General features: G+C 45.0%; 1 protein-coding gene across 9 annotated transcripts in view; it reads right to left on the bottom strand.

Annotated features, from left to right (window-relative positions):
* The window catches only part of SYT2 (synaptotagmin 2), a 1,362,149-nt gene that overhangs the window by 299,740 nt on the left and 1,039,500 nt on the right, over positions 1 to 22,909 (bottom strand). The gene's annotated exons all lie outside the window — the stretch shown is intronic.

Genomic DNA, 22,909 nt, shown 5'->3' with positions numbered 1-22,909 from the left:
ATCCTGGAGGGATTTAACCACTGGTAAAAAGCTGAAGTGAACCTGGAGGGATTTAACTAGTTGCAAAAAGCTGAAAAACATATAATAAGAACACATTTATAATTTTATCTGACAAATTGTTTACTAATGCTGTGAACTGTTTAAAGACATTCTAAAGGAACTCTGAGACTAATGATAGGTCTTCGACGAGAAGAAGTCAGGCAGTAGTCCATTCAAAGGCTATTGTGCTAGGCGGTGTCCAGTCAAAGTATCGAAATAAAAGGATCGAATGACCTTTTTTTCGAATCCAAAAGGATCGAAAAAAAAAGGGTTGAATGCTTTTTATTTATTTATTTATATTTTTTTTAGTTTTGTATGTAAAAAAAGTTTTTTTAAAAGAGAAAACGGGGGATTATGGGGGAACCCCCCATATAAAAATAAATAAATAAATAAATTCGACTCTTTTTTTTTTATCCTTTTGGCGTCGAAAAAAGGCATTCAATCCTTTTGTTTTCGAATATGTGTCCTAGAACCGTGCGAGGCTCCTTTGCTTCTAGTTAAATTTTCTAAAGTGGTAGGGCCAGTTAGTAACCAGGAATTTGCACTCAGTACTATTTGATTTTGGACTTTGACAAGCACCCTTAGTTTTTGTTTAAAAGGCTAGGAAAATTACCTTCATAGCGATTGGACAAGATGGGCATTTTTCTTATTATTTGAATAAACCAATCTGCATCATGAACATTTGAAGTCAGAATATTTTGTCTGGCTCACCGCACAACAATATTTAGGGAAGTCTAATCGCTATTCACAGAACAACAATAATTGTTCACAGTATTGCTGTGTACATTTAATATTAAAATACACAGAATAATCATTTATGAGTAAACAAGAATTTGAAACAGGGCAAAAGATGGGGGCCTACAGTCATTATTTACAGTCTTGAAATAACCTAAACTCACCACTAAAAACAGACCTGGAATCGTTCTCAAGAGATCTACAATCTTTAATCAAAACCGTGATTCCTATAATGTGCAGACATAGAATAATTATTCACCTCACTAAAATCCTTATTCTTCCACCAAGTGTTAATATTCTCAGGCATATAATAATTTTCTCGAGACATAGAAACTGTATTAAGTATGTGGAATCATGATGACACTTACAATCGTTCACATACATAAAGACGATATTATAATCCAGAGGCCTGGACAAAATATCCAAAGACCTTGATTCATTGATGACTGACCGATTGCCAAGTCCCAGACTGCAAACAGCTGTATCACTATGCGGTCTCATTTACATAGGTCTGATATCAATAAATGCAGAACAGGATCCATCACATGCATAGAGTAAATATTCACTGTGCTATATTTCCTATTATCTGACACGAAAATCATTTTCAAAGACCAAAGATTACTGTGGCAGGATTGTCAAAGATCAAATTAGAAACATTATTAAAGGAAGCACTAACTTTCTTATTCTTATATCAAGAATCATTGTCAAGAAAAATCATTCATTATAGACCTGGGATGATAAAAGTGCACTGCAACCATTATTTGATGTCTCACGAGACAGAGAACTAGCATTTGATCCACAGATCTAATATTATTGTCAGACAATAAATCACTATTCAATGACTGAAAGTCATTTTTCACCCATATGGAATATGAATTCACAGACCAAGAAGCTAGATATAGAATCAAAACTAGTCAAAGATACAGAACAATTTGTCACATATTAATCCATAGCATAACATTCATTATCACAGTCCTGGAATTATTTAAATATTACACAGAGATCAAAATTCAAAAAGTGTTACTTATCACAAACACACATGCACACACGCACGCACGCTCATCATGTACAATTATTAAACCATTATCCACTGACCGGGAATCATTACTAATAGGCATAACGTTAATTGTTTGTCCTAATAGACGAGGAATTGTGATGTGCAGACCTACGACAACCATTTGTTGATATCCAGTCATTAGGCATGGGCATTAAAGCATTCCAGAAAAATAAAATTAATTTCTCACAGATCAGGAATCATTATCTAGAGTCAGAGAATAATAACCTACAGACCTGTGAGCAATAATCACAGGACTAAAGATATAATTAAGAAGCCCCCTATTACCTAGCAGCTATGATTATTATTAAATGTGAACTACATTTCTACAGACCTACAATGATTAATTACAAACTGTAAATCACAGTTAAAAAACATCAACAATTATGATTAATATATTTAATATCACAAAATAACACAAAAGTTGTATTCTACAGACTAGGAATGTGAATTCCTAAGTGTAGGTTTGGCATTCACATACATAGATGTGTGATATCTAGATATCTGGAATGATTATCCCCCACTTAAAACCACTGATCACAGATAAACATGAAAAGCATGTTCATAGTTATAGTATTACAGCATATGTGAGGGCTAACAGCCTGCTGTAATGCTGCTGTAATGCTGTAACAACCCAAGGTGAAGCAATTCTCAGTCCGCCAAAGATAATTCCCATGGAAATGTGAGAGGAATGTTGAAGCAAGTCCACACTTGCCTTCCATAGGAGCTTATGGAAAGTAAGAGGCAGCTTGGCGGAGATTGGAGGTGATTCTGGTATGTAAATTTGCCAGTTGCTGTAGGTGGGGAGAACAGAGGAGTGGGCAGTCGTGGGGAACATGTGGACCAATGTGCGTGAGAACTGTTGAGCTCAGTGCTTGAGGAGCATTGACCGGCTCCTTTCAAATGCTGGTGTTCATTAAAGGATTTGGTACCGCACTGGAGGGAGGTGATTGGCTGTCTCCCCACTCCCGCGGGTGCTAATAGGACATAGCAATGTTATTTATAGATTTTTAAAATGTAAACAATCCGGATTCACAGGCAGTTCATCATCCAAAGAACTGGAATCATTAGTTATAGACTATTTAAGCAGTAATTTTAAGCGGCAAAAAATTACAAAAACTTCAAAAGAAAATGGCTGCCATGGCAAAAAAGGATAAGGGGTCTAAATGTTGTGCCATCTCTATTTCTCTGGTGGCCATTTTCCAGGCAAGTGAGTGATAGCGACTGCCAAAGGGAGGCAGATAAGTAATTTGGGTAGGGTGTAGTTGTGGATGGGGGGGTGTCTATGAGAGGGGTGGAGAAGGTTAAAGAAGGGAGGACATTTCCAGTGGGACCAGTGAGCCAGAAAATGGAGAATGGGAGCAAGCGACGTGGCAGTTTCAGCCCACGTTTGGAATGAGCCGATTGGTCCTTGCATCCCCCGCTGAGTGGTAATACTTATGTAAGACATACAGCTGACCATACCCATACTGTGATTACCTCTTTGCCAGGTTGTAATTTAATTAGCATTTCCATGTTGCTATATACTACTGGTTTGCAATTAGCTGTGGCTGTAAATATTTCTGGGAGATTACCGCCAGCTGTAAAAATACAGATAATGCAGGACATATTTGCCTGCAGATTGGCTAGTACCACTGGGGTAACACAGGGAGCATGCATGATAAGACACTAATCTCACCTTAGTGTTACCTTCTGATGACCACAGGACTGATCTACACACTTACAGTAACAAGGTGGAGTGACTGAGCTAACACCAGTGCCTGCAGGTGTCTTTGGGGCTTTGTACTTTCAAGCAGAAAAGAAAAGGAAACACGAAGGGCTTGGGTCTAGACCAAGGACCACTCAGATTGAGGAGCATATAGTGCATACTACTTCTGGAAGGGATGAATTGCTTCCCCTCTCTAGACTTATTCTGATTATGTATCTGCATAAGGAGGGTGTTGTTTTAGTGCCGGCTGGCATTTCTAATCGAAAGACCAAGACCAAGGCAATACGGAAAGGGCTGCAGCTCTTGGGTAGAAGGTTTTACCAAATATTACTCAAAGATCTAAATGCATTATTATGTCTCCAGCACATTTCATTAAGAACTTTATAATCATTTGTTACAGAAAATGAATCATTATTTACAGATCTAGAATAATTTGTTTTTCACAAAGAATTATTCTTTAAAGACTCTTAACCATTATTATCAGCCATGGTTATTTATTGGCATCCCTAGAATTATACCTCATGGGCATAGAATCATTATCCACAGACAAGTATTATTGTTTGCGGACTAAGAACTATCACTACGAGGCTAACAATTTTTTTCACGGAATTAGAATCTTTGCTCACAAATCTAGATGTGTGATAGGCAGAACACAATAAATATGTCTTAAATTGTTATTGATATCATACAAATCTGTGCACAAGATTGATTCCTTAATCATGGAAATGATAAATCAAATTGATGTTCAACCTCACACTCATCCAAATGATTCACCTTAATCAGAAGGTTAAGAACCTTAGACCTCCATGTGCATTCTTAAAACATTACTTACATCATTGAACTTATGTCAATATAAATCCCTTTACACCATTGAAACCCAATTCACAAGTTTAGGCTCCAGGCCACATCCATTAGGTCTCACATCTTTGGACTTTTATTATACCATCAAACATGTTTTCCCATCCTCAGACCCCAAGTGTCAATCTTTCTTTTGAAACGTTTATTGAAACCATTAAAACTCCCTCCCTTACGGTGACATGTGTGGGAGTTCATACCACAACATATCTTTTGTCAGGATAGGGAAGAACCAGAACATAGCTTGTTCAGGTTAATCTAGAACCAGAGCAAATCTTGTGTGTGTTGTACTAGGATTATTGCATTGTAAATTTGGATTAGTCTAGAATACAGACACAATCAATTCTGGCTAGGGCAGAACACAACACATATTGCTTGTGTTAGTCTAGGACCAGGACAGATCTTATTTGGATAAGATCAAGGATATAACTTGTTAGGGTTAATAGTCGAGTATCAGGACACAGCGAGTAAAAGGTAGTTTATAAATAGCATACCTGCAAGGTAGGTTAGCCCATAACAGAGATTGCCTTGGTTGGTTGAGAAGCAACAATATGTTTGTTGATGTTAGACCATTACCACTACACAGTGTGTGTAGCATAGTCTTGAATCAGGATACAGCTAGTTTTTGGATCCATAACCAGAACACAGTGTGCTAAATTAAGATAGGATCAGACAATAATGTGTTCGTTTGTTTAGAACCTGAAATAATCTTGTCTACATTAGTCAAGAACTAGAACACAATTTGAAAAGGTTAGTTCAGGTCACATATTATGTAGATTAGTTCAGACATAGTCGGTTTATTATAGTCTAGATGTAGAATATAGCTTGTTTGAACCATAGCACAAGTATGTTTCTATTAGCCTAGAACAGTGGTCTTCAAAGTGGGGACTGCTCCCCCCCCCCATCCCCCAGGGGGCCCAAAGGATGTCAAGGGGGGGGCCACAGACTCTTTAAAAAGGAATTAAGATAAGTGTAATATAAATTGTATGCATATGTTCTACTTCTTATACTTCACTTTAAAAGAAGTCACTTTAATCCTTTTTCAAAGAGACTGTGGCCTCCCTGGACATCCTTTGAGCCCCAAAGGAGGGCTACTCCCTATGTGGGGAGGTGGGGTCAGAAACAATATTTGTACTCAAGTGTGAGCTCAGTATGAAAACGTTTGAATGCCACTGGTCTAGAACTGCAATATATGGCTTAGGTTTCCCTAATTAGAGCACATATCACCTTGGTTAGTACAGAAACTTGACCTATCTTGTTTGGTACAGTCGAGAACCAAGGGCAATCTATTGGGCCAACCTTTGATCTAATCAACTCGTTCACATAAGTCAAAAAACAGGACACTTTGTGGGTATTGGTTCAGTTAATTTTGAATTGTGTGGATCCAGACAGCAGCTATGGACGGGCCCTACTCCGTCACAGGACACGTGTTGTTAGATCCTGCCATAAGCAACACAGTTGATTTGGTTCATTCCAACTGAGGTACAGGAAATGACGTCCTGGGCTGAAATGAAGATCTTCATCTTTCTTCAATGTAATATCCCCTGTCCTTCCTGCATCACAGCTCTCAGCATTGAATGCACCATGTCATTTCCAGATATACGTTTTGTTTTCCTGCCGTAGGCTACCGGTGCCTGTGTGTTTTATTAATATTGCTAGGTACAGTATCACAGATGGGCCATTACAAGGCAGTCTTGGCATGAAATGACATATGACAGACAGGCAGGATGTGTACAGTGTAGAATCCTGGGATCGCACTAGGCTCACATGCTGGCAAACAAGTGTGGAACCCAACAGTGCGACAATGGCGGGTTTCGGGCATAGATGGCACTGCCAAGATGCTTTATGTCGTCAGCGAGAGTTATAGGCATGCCTTTATTCTTCATTAGAGAAATGTGGCTGATCACATTGTTGATACATCACAAGGTTGCCATTCCGGGTGTATCCTACCCAACACATTGGCAGTGGAGCTGAGGGGTGCCCCAAACTGTGAGAGAGGCAGGAGAGCGAAGAGAAGCCCCGCGTTTTCCAAAACTTGGTAACTTTTAAGATTTGCCATACGAGCTAGGAGTTCCATTCTAGAAACCCTATTGGCTGGCTCTGCTGTGACAGAACTCCTGCGCAAAGACATGTTCAGCCTGATGGTGCGGCTTAGAGATTGGTATCTATAACAATCAGCATATCTTTACGTACTGAGGTTTTCTCTGGATCTGACCTTGAAAGCTGGGATGTCAGGTGTTTGGGGGTCCTGCTTTTCTGTAGCCCCTTTTCTGTGGTGAGTTGCTTCTATCTACTTTGACTTTGCTCCTCCCTACCTACCGCTACTGAATGTTCTGTCAGACTCCTCCTTTGCCTCTCTGACAGGCAAAAGTGCTTCAATGTCATGGACTATGGCAGTAGCTGGTATACAAATGCAAGATAATATAACATACAATCTACCTGAACGCCTAGATTCCCTTAATTAAGGATTCTTCTGTTTCTGCATTTCCAGATCTATGAATTCCCATCTGACTCTATCCCTGAAACGTTGGGGCTCTGGATTGCTGGTCTATGGAATTTTGCATATCTGGATTCCAATCTCTCTGGATAGCAATTCCTCAGGATTCCAATGCCTCTGATTAGCAATGCCTCTGGATTCAGATGCCTCTGGATTCCAATGCCTCTGGATAGCAATGCCTCTGGATTCAGATGCCTCTGGATTCCAATGCATCTGGATAGCAATGTCTGTGGATTCCAATGCCTCCGGATAGCAATGCCTCTGGATTCCAATGCCTCTGGAGAACAATGCCTCTGGATTCCATGTTTCCTGACTCCAACATCACTGGATGTCCCTCTCACTGGGCTCTTAAGCCGCTGGATTTGCGGGTGTTGTCACTCTAACATTGATGTGGCATGTCCTGGGTTCCTACATTGCTGTGGCCCTTGGTTCATGGATTCTCAGGTCCCTCTGGCATATGTGGAAATCCACATGTTTAGATTCACAGGTTTTTTTATTCCAAAAAAAGAATCTCACTACTAATATTGTGTTCTTGTATAGTGCTTCTTGCTAGACTCCTCCAGACTTAATGCATTAACAGGTATTATTACCCACTTTGAAAGGTATTTGGTTTATTGACCTCAGAAGGATGAAAGGCTAAGATTGCCCTGCAGAAGGATTCGAACTTGTGACGTGTAGGCTTCCACTATGCCACACACAAATGCTTTACGTATTCATCTCTTCACCCGGGGCCAGAATCACGACCTTAGTCTCTGACTCTGTGCTTGGCTGGAATAGCCAATTTCCGGTCAAGTTGAGAGAAGCTCAATCCAGTAAAAACGTAAATGATGATCTCAGACTCTGAAGGCTGCTCGAGGTAAGGGGACTGTGAGCTGACACTCATGTAGGGGCTCTTTAGCTTCTGGAGAAGGCTATTCCCTACTCGCCAGCCAGAACCCATTGATCGGCAAATACAGGCCTTCTTGTCTCAAAAGGTAATCAGCAGAAGCAAGGGTGCACTTGCCAGCCATGCAACCTCTTTGCATGAGCGTTTCGGGGAGCACGAGGGTCTTGCAATGGTGCAGAGACCGCACATTTTCCACTCTCCACTGTGAGTAGCGTGCCCAGTCCTGTCTTTTTTCTTTGCATTCTGGGATTTGTAGTCAAGGTGGACAACCTGCACTTCATAAATGCTACTGCCGCTAGGCTCGACTCAGCCCTACACCCTTCTGATGTCAATAAATTGAGTACCATTGAATTGGCTAATAATAACGGCTATTATTACATTGCTTGGGAATGTGGCATTAAGAACGATGTTAAAAGCTGACGTTACTATGATTAATAATAATAATAATAATAATAATAATAATAATAATAATATTGGGTAATGAAAAACTACACCTCGAACAAGGGCGCAGGCAGAGGACCCAGGTTTGGTCATGATTAGTGGAGGAATCTGTTATATGTGTAAATGCCCCCTGTGTGCATTCATTCAATATGAGGGGGCATTATGAGCTAAGGCCGTTTACGAACCAGTTCCCTTCCTTTCGGCCCTTCCCTGTGATGTTACCACGGTGACGTGATGACGTGATCTGCAAGTGACACGCCCGATCCATAAAGCCACATCCTGCATGCGGCTAGCCAAAGTAGCCAGGGAGTGCGCGCCATACAGCAATGTTTAGTCATCCTCTTTCCTTGGAATGAGTTTTGGCTCTGCAGTGTAACTGTCATGATCAGGGGGTGGGAGCCACTAAATGAGGTGCAAGGTGACACCAGCATATTCACCTGTACGCAAATGACACTCAGATCTTTTTCTCCTTCGACTCTGCTTTGGGCTTTTCAAACTGTCTTCCAGCTGTTCAAAACTGGATGTCTTCTCATTTTCTCCACCTCAGTCCTTCTAAAGCTGAGGTTCTGTTCTTTCCTGCCTCTATTCCCCTCTATCCTTCCACCTGTGTCTCTCTCTTTTCCTCCATCTTCCCTTCATTTTTCACCATCCGCGTGTAACTTGGGTGCTACTTTCGATCCTTCTCTCTCGTTCTCACTTCACGTCTCTTCCATTCCTCGTTCTTGCCATTAGGCACTTTTCAACATTAGCCGTGCTCGCCCCTACCTCCCTTTTCATGGCATGAAACATCTTCTGTTTCTCTTGTTTTTTTGTTGCACTGATTACTGCTCATCTCTGTTGCTTGCTCGCCCAGCCTCACATCTTCTTCCCTTCAGTCTGTTTGTAAGTCCTCGATTTGTCTTCTTTTTTTGTTTACTCGCTCGTTCTTCTATTACATCTTCTCTACTCTCTATTTCACTGCTCCCTTTTGAATCACATCTCCTCTATCACTTTCTCTCAATTGTCTTCAAATGTACCTCTGGCTTGGCTCTGCCTTATCTTTCTTCATTACCCTCATCCTATGTTATTTCTCGTTCTCTCAGATCAGAGAATGTATTTCTCTTATCAGTCCCCAAACCCCCTGTGCTGCTTCTCGTTTCCGTTTCTTTGCTCTTCTAGCCCCTAAACATTGGAACTCACTTCCCCTCTCACTTCGCTCTTTCACATCTCTTTGTATTTTCCAATCAAACTTAAACACTGAACTTTCATCTTCTATTGACAGTTAATTCTGCTTGCTTTTCCCCTCTTCTGTTTTTACACGTGTTTACATTTTCTTTGGATTGTACTGCTTTTTGGCGAAAGTCACTCTCTAAAGTCAATAAAATTAAATTAAATAAGTCTCTATGGAGTACTATGGTTACTGTAAAATAGTGGGTGCAGCCATAAGAAAAACCCATTGTCATGATCAGAGTGTTGGGGGCACTAGTTGAGGAGTAAGGTGGCACTAACTTCTGCGGATTGGGCACGCTCATTTTTTACTGCAAAAAAGTGGGTGGACCCGTAAAAACGCACCCAAACTGGGGTACAAAAGAAATACAACAAAATGCAAGTTAAGCTGAAGCATCTTTCTTGTCTATGTGCCCAAGTTTCTATGTAATGTATGGGCTTATATAGCAACATTTCTGCCATCTTGGCGGGCCACAGTGTGTGTGTGCACATAGGAAATATGATGGTTGTGTATGGGCCTGAAAAGAAGGCCAACACCCCAATCAATGCACTTACACGTGAGGGTCTTGGCAGCAAAGAAACCATTCCAAAAAGCTGACATCTCAAACAAGCAGTGGCAAAGCTAACAGTTGTGTATGTTCTATATGCAAAGACATTACTCATTCAGATATTTTAAACAATAAAACATTGATAGATATGCAAAGACATTACCCATTCAGATATTTTAAACAATAAAACATTGATAGATTGCAATTTTCTATAAAGTATAACAATAAAATACAAAATAAACTGGGACAAGATAAGTAATTTAATTAAGGAATGAGTGCTTGGGTGCTGAATTACCTAGAAATCCAGTGGTTTAAGGCACATTTAGGGAGAAAGCTGGCATTAAACCAGAGGTTTCTCGATAATTGCAAAAACCTTTTACATTTTAGACAACTGTTTTTGCAGCCAAAAATGACCGTTTTCAATTATACATTTGTGAGAAGAATGTACACAACACAAGCATGTAGCCCTGGGCATATTCATGGGGAACATGCATGGCCCCAGAAACGCCAGCGAAAAGACCATGCTGACATGTGGCTATTGCACCGCACATGAACCAAAACTAAAAAGCACATGACTGAAAGCTGAAAACATCAAAGTAAAACCAGAGACTTATGGGGTCCCTTTGAGCAGCAGGGGATGGAGGAAACAGCCTCAGGGTGTTTCTATGCCCCATTTTGATGTGAAGGGGCAGGAGGATAGCTCAGGGGCAATGTGTTTGTCTTGGAAGCAAGATAATGCATAGCAACAAAGGTTCGAAACCAGGTCTCGCCTTAGAAACCAATCTCTGATAATAAGTGTGTTATAAAAGAGCAATTATAATAAATGGTAAGATTGCCAGGTACCCCTAGATGCACAATCCATTCTACTGCCATGCTGAGACACGTGGATGCATGGCCCTCACTGTGATTCCTAACAAATTCTGGAAGCTCTGTATGTTTCTCTCTCACAATGCCCTGGAACACTCGAGGTGGAGCTATATATATATATATATATTTATTATATATATATATATATATATATATATATATATATATATATATATATATATATATATATATATATATATATACACATATATTACACATATATATATTTTTTTAAACTAGCACTAAAGAAGGCGAAGGGCTTCCATACAAAGGAATGTCAATTCTAAATAATTTTTTTTTTGTTTTATTTTTTATTTTATTTTTATGGTTAATAAAATCAACCTTTCAAATGTTACACAGTACCAAAATATCAAAACACTACAATTGATAACATTTCTTTCATAGTCAAGATAAGGATATACATTGTCCAATTATTACAATAATAATGTACAAAAATATAGAATTAATTCAATTGAATTAAATAGTACTAAAAAGAAGAAATTGCATCCGAAAATTGCAAAGTAGCTATTTTGATGCCTAATGATGTAGATGAAAAAATACATTGCCACTTATTCTTTTGAATATACACATTTTGGTCTTCAAAATAATTTCCAAAACATTTTTTTCGGAAGATGACTAAATTTGGACAATGAACTAGACAATATTCCAACGTTTCTCTTTGGTCAGCATTTTTACAAAAATTCTAAATTAACCTTAAGGCAGCACTTAGGCCAGAGTTCTGAAACTGTTGGCTCCGTAGATGTTTTGAACTACAACTCCCACCAGTCCTATCCAGCATAGTCAATGGTGAGGGATCATGGAAGTTGCAGGTCAAAGCACCTGGAGAGCCACCTGTTGCAAACCTGTGTTCTTGGCTAATGGACTGCAAATATAGGTATGGCTGGGGAAGATGACCCCCGCCCTCAATGGTGTGTCCTCCCTAACGCAGCTGTAACATTTTATTACACTTCTTCCCTTCTCCAAAAAACTACCCTTTTCCGTACTTGGCAGAGGCCTGGGCAATTGTGAAGCATAGCATACATCCCTAACAAACGAATGCATGAATATAGCTTTCACCCCGCTGTGGGGGGCAGCCGTGACTGGTAACGGCCCGCCAGGCCATGCCAAGATAGGCCCAAGCAAAGCGAGGGCTGTGGGCTGTTACTGCCCATGGCGGACATGCGCAGTGGAATTGAAAGCCATTTGCACGCTGGGGTTTAACCAGGGTGTGAAGGCTTTATTTTTTGTACTCCAGAGATCATCTCCAGAGGGGGATAGGGGAGAGATGCCCACCTCCATAGGAAAAAGGGACCAGTACTTTTTTGGCGGCCGGGAGACAGGGGGAGAGCCGGGACTGCATCACACAGCTCCAGTCTAGTAGGCAAGTGGAGAGAGATGGAGGGGTGGGGATGAGGTTTCGATTGTTTTGGGTGGTGGGGAGGGTGTAAGGCGATAGGGAGAGGCTCCCTGTTGTCTCCCCACATGATAAAAAATAGCGCCAGCCGGGGAAGGGCCTCAGTGGCTGGAATTGCAGGGAGAGAATCTCTATTCTTGCTCGCTGTCCTACTTCATTTGCTGAGCGCCCTTCCCGCGTGCGAATCATCTATACATTGGTGCCTGCCTATTACTGGTTAGCTATGGAGGTCATGACCCGAGTTTTAGATATCGCAGATCCTAGCAATTAGTGTGTTAGCATAAATGAGGGAAATGTCCATGTTTCAGCCCAATTCTCCTTCCAAGAATGAGTGCTGAATGGTGGCCATCTGTTTTGGAATCACCCCAAGGGCCAATGAAAATGGGATCCCTCCTCCATCACCTCCAATGGGACATTGCAGTCTGCCCATTTACCAGCCTTGAACTCTGAAGGCTGCACTCTCCGCTTCAATGACATTCCTTCCTGCCATTGGGTGGGTGGCCACGTGATTCTAGGCCCTCTCTGTCACCTTGTGAGATATTGTCCTTTGGAATATCACAGTATTAGGCTTTATGGTCAAGACAAGCAATTGAAATGAATGAATACTACAACTCCCAGAATGCATTGGTCTGTTAACTGAAAGCCAGGAATGGAAAATGCAGAGACAGTGACAGGCAGTCGTGGGTCGCTAGCCAAATGACTGAAAAATGGGAGGCACCAGCACTTAACATGTTTTGTTGTTGTAGAGGGCAGACTAGTTAGAGCAATGACTGCGTGCTACAAGGGTCATAAAGTGCTTCAATATTGGGAAGAGTGAGTCCCACATCCCCATACATCGTTAACTTACTTTGCCCATGTGCAGCTTCTCTACTGAGTACATTCTGCCCTACTTGCATTTACACCGAGCTCTCGGATTGTCCTCCATCTGGCGGAAGTGACCTCATCTAATTGTGTTTTTCTTTGCATTCTTGACCTTGTAATCCTGGATGTTTAACAGATAATCAGAACTGCAAAGATCAGAAAGCAAATCCCCCTGGGATTCTTGTGATTTAACTCGTCAGACATTGTCAGTGTCAATGTGCTTCTCTTTACGTTCCTACAGCTGCAGCGCCCCCTTAAGGCCAAAGGATGGTGAACGCTGCTTGGGGAGGGGGGGGCTGAGGAATCTTCCTGACACCTCTTTATTTCCTCTTGCTACTCATCTCATCCACCCCGCCCCGAGGAACCCCTTGCAGGGATTTTGGCGGCATTCTGGAACCAAAGTAATGGAGACGGTTCAACACCAGGTGAGCGAGGGCAGTCCTTTTTGGTCTATGGTGGTGTGCACCGTTTGAGAATAGTTTGGGGGTAGACTTCTGGGAGAATTGCCCAGGAATACGGACCATTGGCACCAATTGACAGATAAACACCTGGTTAGCAATGTCAACCCCCCCCCCACTTCAGGGCAAGTTGTGCCTTGTTTGCCCTTTTCATTCCTTTTAATGTCTTGTTTTGACGTTAAGCCTTTGCATGCCTTCCTGTTCCATGGTAAGCCTTGCCATATGCTGCAAACGGAGAAGGACACCTAGAACGGGTGCTTTCTTCTGGATACACACGTGCCCAAGTATCCTCTCTACAACTCGCCTGGCAACATGACAGCAGAGAGAGCCTGGCTGCCTACACCTGCACGCATCGATTCAACAGCAAACACGCCCTGTTCCTTCTCCCTCTAGTAACCAAACCAACGGCATATTTCACAGGTCTCCATATCACCAAGAGAATATGAAAATGGCACCTCTGTGCTATAAAAACACCCCACATAACACCCTCTGCCTCGCATTTGGAAAGGGGGAGGGTGAAGGGCAACATCACGCACCTTCTATGCACCCACAGGGTTGACTAAATTGGCATCCGTAGACAAAGTGGAGATAGAGCCAGGGGGTATCTGATTGTATGGGCTGGGGTGGACTGGCCTATAGGGAACTCTGTAGATTTCCCAGTAGGCCTCTGCAGCCTGGGCCTCTTTTGTGTGGTGACCTACTTTATTTTCAAATTTCACATAGAACAAGGGTTGGGCTTGCTGAAAATGTGTAATATTGGACCACTTTTAACATTGTTTCCAGGGCATCGTTTTGCTCCCGGTCCAGCCCGGTGTATGGGTCATGATGCGGCATGCGCAGGGGTGTTGGCAAGCTTTGCGGCGAGCTACATGCAACTGCCACTCCCCTTTCTGACACCCTCCCTCCATTTCAGCCGACCTTCTGTTTAGGTGTGCACTCTTTCTTTCTCTTTGCATATGACCTCTCTCTCTCTCTTATTCTCAAGCTTTCTAGCTGCACCCCTGTTCTCACGGCCTCGCTCCCGCTTTCTCTATCTCTATCCCCGTATTGTGTCCCTATTTATGTCCCTCTGCTCTTTTCTATATTTCGTTATTTACCTTTTTTTCCAGGTCTCGAATTCTGTCCCTGGCTCTCAATACTTCTTCTTCATGGTCTCCTCTGGAGGAGGGTGATGGAGGAGGAAATTAATCCAAAGAGGGCGTCGGATCGAGTCCTTCTCGCCTTTGAACACAGATGATTGATATGATATGATATGGCATTTATAACGCGCCTATACACATGACATGGGGCACGTACGCCACTGCACATGTATGATGTCACTGTACATGTGCAGTGGCGTCATCAAATTGCGATGTTCGCCTTGGTTTATAGGGCAACTGAGCTCTGCCAAATGGGAACAGGCCAGGCTAGCGAGGGTTACATGTGATTTAAACTAATTAAAAAAACACTGTATGAAATAATACCAAATAAAACAAAAATCTAATGTTGTTATAAATTGGTGGGCCAGGCACACCAGGGCCCGCCCCCGCTCCCCCAAGCACCCTGTTTCCCCATGCTTTTATCCCGACCATACCTTTTAACCCCATAGCCCCACATATTTATTTTTCTGTATTTTTTTGTTCTTATTGTATTTGTTTCTTTTTTCCAGTATAATCGTCACCGCTAGCGAGCAAGGTTGGACTGGCCTGTAGGGAACTCTGGAGATTTCCCGCTGGGCCTCTGCATCCTGGGCCTCTTGTGTCTGGTTTATTTCCAAATTTTCTCATGGGAAAGGGTTGAGCTTGCCCAAATTGTGTAATTTGGGGACTTTTTGAAAATGATTTCTAGGGCCTCTTTTGGCTCCCAGGCCACTCCTGGTCGCGGATGTTCAGTGCGGCTGTGCTGGGGCCAGTTGAGATATTGGTTGCCAATGACTTTTCCACTAATGCGGCAGGTCCTTGTGCAGCCAGAAAGGCGGGCAGAGCACGCATGCACCACTGCCCAATGCCCTAATTAAGGAGGTACTGGTAGGCAAGCAAATGGGGTTGCATGGTCTGGTGCACGACAAGGTGCATTTAGAAATCTTCATTGAAAAATAATCAAATGAAAACTGACATTCAATGTTAAGGGCACTCCTTGGATGAGAGGCGAACAAATGTGCTCTGCATGTATGGTGTTAGACGGATGTTTCCAAACTGTTCAACTTTTTGTTAAGATAGTCCTTGGTCCACACCAAGATAGATTGTACTTCATTTCTTGACTCTGTGTCCACACATTTCAGTACTAAAACTTGGGGGCGCCCACTATGTTACGTTGGTGTCTCCTCTACAACATTCACTATCACCTTGATTCAGTCGCCCTGTTTTTTCCCCTACTCATAGTTTCTCTCAATCACTCTCCCTTGGTCCTTCATGTATATGTTTACTGTTGTCCTGTTTCTGGCACTTTATTTCTTTCAACCTCTCTCTCACTTAGTGTTTCTTAGAGTTTGTGTCATGTTTAGCACGTGGTTTCTCTCAATACCACACGCGTGTCTCTTTGTTTGTTGTTGCTCTGTTTCCAGGCCTTAATTTCTCTCAATCTCTCAGGAATGGTGCTTTTTGGAGTTTGTTTGCTGTCGTCCTGTTCCTGGGCTTTGCTTTCTCTCAATATCTTGCCGTGTATTGTTATTTGCAGTGAGTTGTTTCTGGCCAATGGTTTCTTTCATTCTCTTTTGCTTGGTTGTTCTCTTTGCTGTCATGCTATTTTGTGCCCTTTTGTTCTCTCTCTCCCGCTTACTTGGTGTTTCTCAGTGTTTGTTGTCATTCTGTTTCTGGTTCTTGCTTTCTCACAATCTCTCTCCCTTGCTGTTTCTCTCTGTTGCCATTCTGTTTGTGGCCCCTGGTATCTCTCAATCTCTTTTGTTTGGTGTTATCCAGTGTTTGTTGTTGTCCTGTTTCTGGCACTTGGTTTCTCTCAATCTCTTTTGATTGGCGTTTCTCGTTTTTTGTTGTCGTCTTGTTTCTGGCACTTGGTTTCTCTCAATCGCTTCCGCTTGGTGTTTCTCTGCGCTTGTTGTCATCTTTGTTTCTTGCACTTGGTTTCTTTCAGTCGCTCACGCTTGGTGTTTCTCAATGTTTGTTGTAAATCTTTTCCTGCCCCTGGGTTCTCTCTTATCTCACTCTCTTGGTGTTTCTCTGTGTTTGTTGACATTCTGTTTCTGGTTCTTGGTTTCTCTCATTCCTTTGCGCTGGGTGTTTGTCTGTTTGTTGTCATCCTGCTTCTGCAACTTCGTTTCTCTCCATCTCTCGCGCATGGTATTTCTTGTGGTTTGTCCTCCTGTTTTGCACTTGATTTCTCTAATCTCTCTCTCTCTCGAGGTTTCTTGGAGTTTGTTTGTCGTCGTTCTGTTGCTGGCATTATATTATAATTGCAAAGGGTCGGTTTCCCTGCCACCCTTCCCTGTTTGCATGCGCCTCTTTGTGTGGCTGTTTGTTCGCCTCTGTGTGTCCGGCTTTTATCCTATCGTATTTCACGTTCTCTCTGAATGGCTAGGAATGTTTATGTTCTCGCTGGCGCCCGTCCCATCTGTCGGTTCGCCTCCGCCAGCAGCCGCTTCCTTGCACTCGCCGACGTGTGCTCTCAATGTAAAGCCCTGAACCATCACAAGAGTACCCCCGCCCCCGCTTATTAAAAGTCCCCAGGGCGCCCAGGACGTCCCCCAGATGGATCCCAATCAGCCGTGCCCTCCACCCGCCCCTGCCACTGCCGTCCCGACAGCTGCCCGCCCGGGCTGCCGTTAAACTGTAGCACCCGGCGCCGGTCTTTCTCGGCAGTGTCTTTCGACGCCTTCGTTCCACGTCTCATTGCTCTGGAGTTCCCTTTAACTTTGGGCTATTTCCATCATGTCCACGCAAGCCCCACTTTACATGACCTGTGATGCCCCGGCCTGCTCAGCCCCCGATGCCGCACCCCTCGCTTCTACGTGGGGTATTCTGCGTCTTGGCGCTTTGCAGAGCCGCCCTTCACCTGTCCGATGATGCCACTGCCTGCCAACAACCCGTGTACCCACACCCCAACGTTCCTATTGAGTCGACTTTTTACCCATATCGCGACTAGTGCGCACTCAGGCCCTAGGACGATGACTGCACAGCCTTCCATTTCATGGCCCCGCCCACCCCCCCCACAAACGACAGGGTCGCCTCCTCCCATAACATGTTACATGTTTCAGTCTGCAGAGGCTAACTGTGTATCTCCAATGCCTAAGTCAAGGCACAATCCTGCAGAGCCTCCCTTTATACATGTCATGGCTCAGCCTGCAGAGCCTGTTTATCTGAAAGGCCCAAGTCAAGGCACAATCCCGCAGAGCCGCCCTTTATACATGTCATGGCTCAGCCTGCAGAGCCTGTTTATCTGAAAGGCCCAAGTCAAGGCACAATCCCGCAGAGCCGCCCTTTATACATGTCATGGCCTAGCCTGCATAAACTAACTGTGTATCTTCAATGCCCAAGAAAAGGCGCATGACTGCAGAGGCACCCTTTATGCATGTCATTGCTCAGCCTGCAAAGCCTGTGTAGCTCCAATGCTCAAGTCAAGGCGCGCCTGCAGAGCCGCTCTTTATACATATCATGGCTCAGCCTGCAGAGCCTGGGTATCTCACATTCTCTAGTCAAGGCACACGCCGGCAGAGCCTCCTTTTATACATGCCATGGCTCAGCCTGCCGAGCATAACTGTGTGTCTCCAGTGCTCAGGTCGAGGCACAATCCTGCAGAGCCACCCCTTATACATTTAAGAGCTCACCCGGCAAAAGCTAACTGTATATCTCCAATATATCCAGTATATCACCTGCAGAGCCTCCCTTTATTCATGTCATGGCTCAGCCCGCAGAGCCTAACTGTGTATCCCAAATGCCCAAGTCAAGGCACAATCCCGCAGAGCCGCCCTTTATACATGTCATGGCCTAGCCTGCATAAACTAACTGTGTATCTTCAATGCCCAAGAAAAGGCGCATGACTGCAGAGGCACCCTTTATGCATGTCATTGCTCAGCCTGCAAAGCCTGTGTAGCTCCAATGCTCAAGTCAAGGCGCGCCTGCAGAGCCGCTCTTTATACATATCATGGCTCAGCCTGCAGAGCCTGGGTATCTCACATTCTCTAGTCAAGGCACACGCCGGCAGAGCCTCCTTTTATACATGCCATGGCTCAGCCTGCCGAGCATAACTGTGTGTCTCCAGTGCTCAGGTCGAGGCACAATCCTGCAGAGCCACCCCTTATACATTTAAGAGCTCACCCGGCAAAAGCTAACTGTATATCTCCAATATATCCAGTATATCACCTGCAGAGCCTCCCTTTATTCATGTCATGGCTCAGCCCGCAGAGCCTAACTGTGTATCCCAAATGCCCAAGTCAAGGCACAATCCTACAGAGCCTGCCTTTATACATGGCATGGCCCAGCCTGCAGAGCCTAACTGTGTATCTTCAACAAGTCAAGGCACAATCCTGCAGAGCCTCCCTTTATGCATATCATGGCTCAGCCTGGAGAGCCTAACTGTGTACCCCCAATGCCCAAGTCAAGGCGCAGTCTTGTACAGCCTCCCTTTATACATGTCATGGCCCAGCATGCAGAGCCTAACTGTGTAACTCCAACAATTCAAGGCACAATCCTGCAGAGCCTCCCTTTATACAGGTCATTGCTCAGCCTGGAAAGCCTGTGTATCTCCAATGCCCAAGTCAAGGTGCGCCTGCAGAGCCGCCCTTTATACATGTCATGGCTCAGCCTGCAGAGCATAACTGTGTACCTACAATGCCCAAGTCAAGGTGTACACCTGCAGAGGCGCTCTTTATACATGTCATGGCTCAGCCTGCAGAGCCTGTGTTTTTCCAATGCCGAAGTCAAGGCACAGGCATGCAGAGCCTCCCTTTATGCATGTTCGGGCTCAGCCTGCAGAGCCTAACTGTATATCTCCAATACCCAAGTCAAGGCACAATCCTGCAGAGCCTCCCTTTATATCATATGATATGATATTTTATTTGTATAGCGCTCATACACAGGTGTTTCAGAGCGCAATATACATGTTATGGCTCAGCCTGCAGCGCCTGCGTTTTTCCAATGCCCAAGTCAAGGCGCAATCCTGCAGAGCCTTCCTTTATACATGTCATGGCTCAGTCTGCAGAGCCTAAGTGTGTATCTCCAATGCCCAAGTCCAGGCGCAGGCCTCCAGAGGCGCCCTTTACCCTTTATGCATGTCTTGGCTCCGCCTGCAGAGCCTGAGTTTCTCCAATGTCCAAGTCAAGACACAGGCCTGCAGAGCCTCCCTTTATACATGTCATGGCTCAGCCTGCAGAGCCTGTGCTTTTCCAATGCTCAAAGCACGGGCCTGCAGAGCCTCCCTTTATGCATGTCATGGCTCAGCCTGCAGAGCCTAGCTGTGTATCTCCAATGCCCAAGTCAAGGCACAATCCTGCAGAGCCGTCCTTTATACATATCATGGCTCAGCCTGCAGAGCCTGTGTTTTTCCAATGCCCAAGTCAAGGCGCAATCCTGCAGAGCCGCTGTTTATGCATGTCATGGCTCTACTTGCAGAGCCTAACTGTTTATCTCGAAAGCCCAAGTCAAGGCGCAATTCTGCAGAGCCTCCCTTTATACATGTCATGGCTCAGCCTGCAGAGCCTGTGTTTTTCCAATTCCCAAGTCAAGGCCCAATCCCGCAGAGCCTCCCTTTATACATGTCATCGCTCAGCCTGCAGAGACTGTGTTTCTCCAATGCCCAAGTCAAGGCGCAGTCCTGCCCAGCCTCCCTTGATACATGTCATGGCTCAGCCTGCAGAGCCTGAGGATCTCCAATGCCCAAGTCAAGGCGCAGTCCTGCAGAGCCGCCCTTTATGCATGTCATGACTAAGCCTTCAGAGCCTAACTGTGCATCTCCAATGCCCAAGTCAAGGCACAGGCCCGCAGAGCCTCCCTTTATGTATGTCATGGCTCAGCCTGCAGTGCCTAACTGTGTATCTCCAATGCCCAAGTCAAGGTGCAGTCCTGCAGAGCCTCTCTTTATACATGTCATGGCTCAGCCTGCAGACCCTAACTGTGTATCTCCAATGCCCATGTCAAGGCGCAGGCATGCAGAGCCTCCCTTTATGCATGTTCGGGCTCAGCCTGCAGAGCCTAACTGTATATCTCCAATACCCAAGTCAAGGCACAATCCTGCAGAGACTCCCTTTATACATGTCATGGTTCAGCCTGCAGAGCCTGTGTTTTTCCAATGCCGAAGTAAAGGCACAGGCCTGCAGAGCCTCCCTTTATGCATGTCATGTCTAAGCCTTCAGAGCCTAAATGTGCATCTCCAATGCCCAAGTCAAGGCACAGGCCTGCAGAGCCTCCCTTTATGCATGTCATGGCTCAGACTGCAGAGCCGAACTGTGTATCTCCAAGGCCCAAGTCAAGGCACAATCCTGCAGAGCCTCCCTTTATATGATATGATATTTTGTTGTATGGCGTCCATAGACAGGTGTTTTAGAGCGCAATATACATGTTATGGCTCAGCCTGCAGAGCCTGTGTTTTTCCAATGCCCAAGTCAAGGCGCAATCCTGCAGAGCCTTCCTTTATACATGTCATGGCTCAGTCTGCAGAGCCTAACTGTGTATCTCCAATGCCCAAGTCCAGGCGCAGGCCTGCAGAGGGGCCCTTTATACATGTCATGGCTCAGCCTGCAGAGCCTGTGTTTTTCCAATGCCCAGGTCAAGGCCCAATCCTGCAGAGCTGCCCTTTATACATGTCATGGCTCAGCCTGCAGTGCCTGTGTATCTCCAATGCCCATGTCTAGGCGCAGGCCTTCAGAGCCTCTCTTTATACATGTCAAGGCTCAGCTTGCAGAGCCTAACTCTGTATCTCCAATGCCCAAGTCAAGGTGCAGTCCTGCAGAGCCTCCCTTGATACATGCCATGGCTCAGCCGGCAGAGCCTAACTGAGGATCTCCTATGCCCATGTCTAGGCGCAGGCCTGCAGAGCCGCCCTTTATGCATGTCCCGGCTCAGCCTGCAAAGCCTGTGTATCTCCAATGCCCAAGTCAAGGCGCCCGCCTGCAGCGCCGCCCCTAACATGGCTCATGTCCCGGGACTGCAGAGCCTCGCTTTATGCATGTCATGGCTAAGCCTGTAGAGCCTAACTGTGTATCTCCAATGCTCAAGTCAAGGCACAATCCTGCAGAGCCTCCCTTTATACAATTCATGTCTCAGCCTGCAGAGCCTAACTGTGTATCTCCAATGCCCAAGTCAAGGAACAGTCCTGCAGAGCCGCCCTTTATTCATGTCATGGCTCGGCCTGCAGAGCCTAACTGTGTATCTCCAATGCCCAAGTCAAGGCACAGTCCTGCAGAGCCGCCCTTTATCCATGTCATGGCTCGGCCTGCAGATCCTAACTGTGTATCTCCAATGCCCAAATCAAGACACAGTCCTGCAGAGCCTCGCTTTATGCATGTCCTAGCTCAGCCTGCAGATCCTAACTGTGTATCTCCAATGCCCAACTCAAGGCGCGCGCCTGCAGCGCCGCCATTAACATGGCTCATGTCCCGGGACTGCAGAGCCTCGCTTTATAGACCTAGTACCCTTGCAGAGTTGTCCATCACACATGCAAGGAATGGTCCTCGCGGCCTCGATTGCATAGCCGCACCTTACACCCCCCCCCCATGCCATGACCTCGCGACGAGTCTCTCTTTACATGCCGCCGTGCCGCCCTTTTTAGTTACTTCCTATTTCTGAACCCCGCCTTCAGAGCACCCCTTTGCACACCCCCCCCCCAACCCCCGAGACCCGGCATGCAGAGGTTTCAATTACTTAACGTCGAAATCACGCGGCGCATCACTTTAAATGCCCGTTGTCAGAACAGAGAATCTCTTTCCACGTCGTATGCCCGTGCTGAGCCCCATCGGCCCCGCAAAGCCCCCCCCCCTCCCGTGTTACCCCACGTACCAACAGAGTCTCCCTCTGGACTGCACCCTTTATGCCCCCGCCCAGCATCTCTTGGCAAGCCTAATGCCCTTGCCCCAATGGCTGGCTTCCTGTATGTAGATGCAGTCTGTCCCAGCCTGTCCTATACACCCTCCATGTCCCTGCAGAACATCACTTTACGTCCTGTCGACCGTGCACCCGCAACACCCTCCCTTGTGTTAGGGAGTAGGCACCCCTTTTGATAACTGACCCCCCTCTCTGTACACACCTCGTGCAAATAATGCACAGCCTCCCTTTACACACTGCACATTCTCCCTTTACACATTGCACAGCTTGCCTTTGCACATTGCACAGTCTCCCTTTACACATTGCACAGCTTGCCTTTGCACATTGCACAGCCGCCCTCTACACATTGCACACACTGCACAGCCACCCTC

This window comes from Ambystoma mexicanum, chromosome 13 (assembly GCF_040938575.1).
Source record: "Ambystoma mexicanum isolate Mex_15411 chromosome 13, UKY_AmexF1_1, whole genome shotgun sequence".
NCBI classification, from domain to species: Eukaryota; Metazoa; Chordata; class Amphibia; order Caudata; family Ambystomatidae; genus Ambystoma; species Ambystoma mexicanum.
Note: the sequence above shows the minus strand (reverse complement) of the source record. Positions and strands in the feature narration are given on the sequence as shown.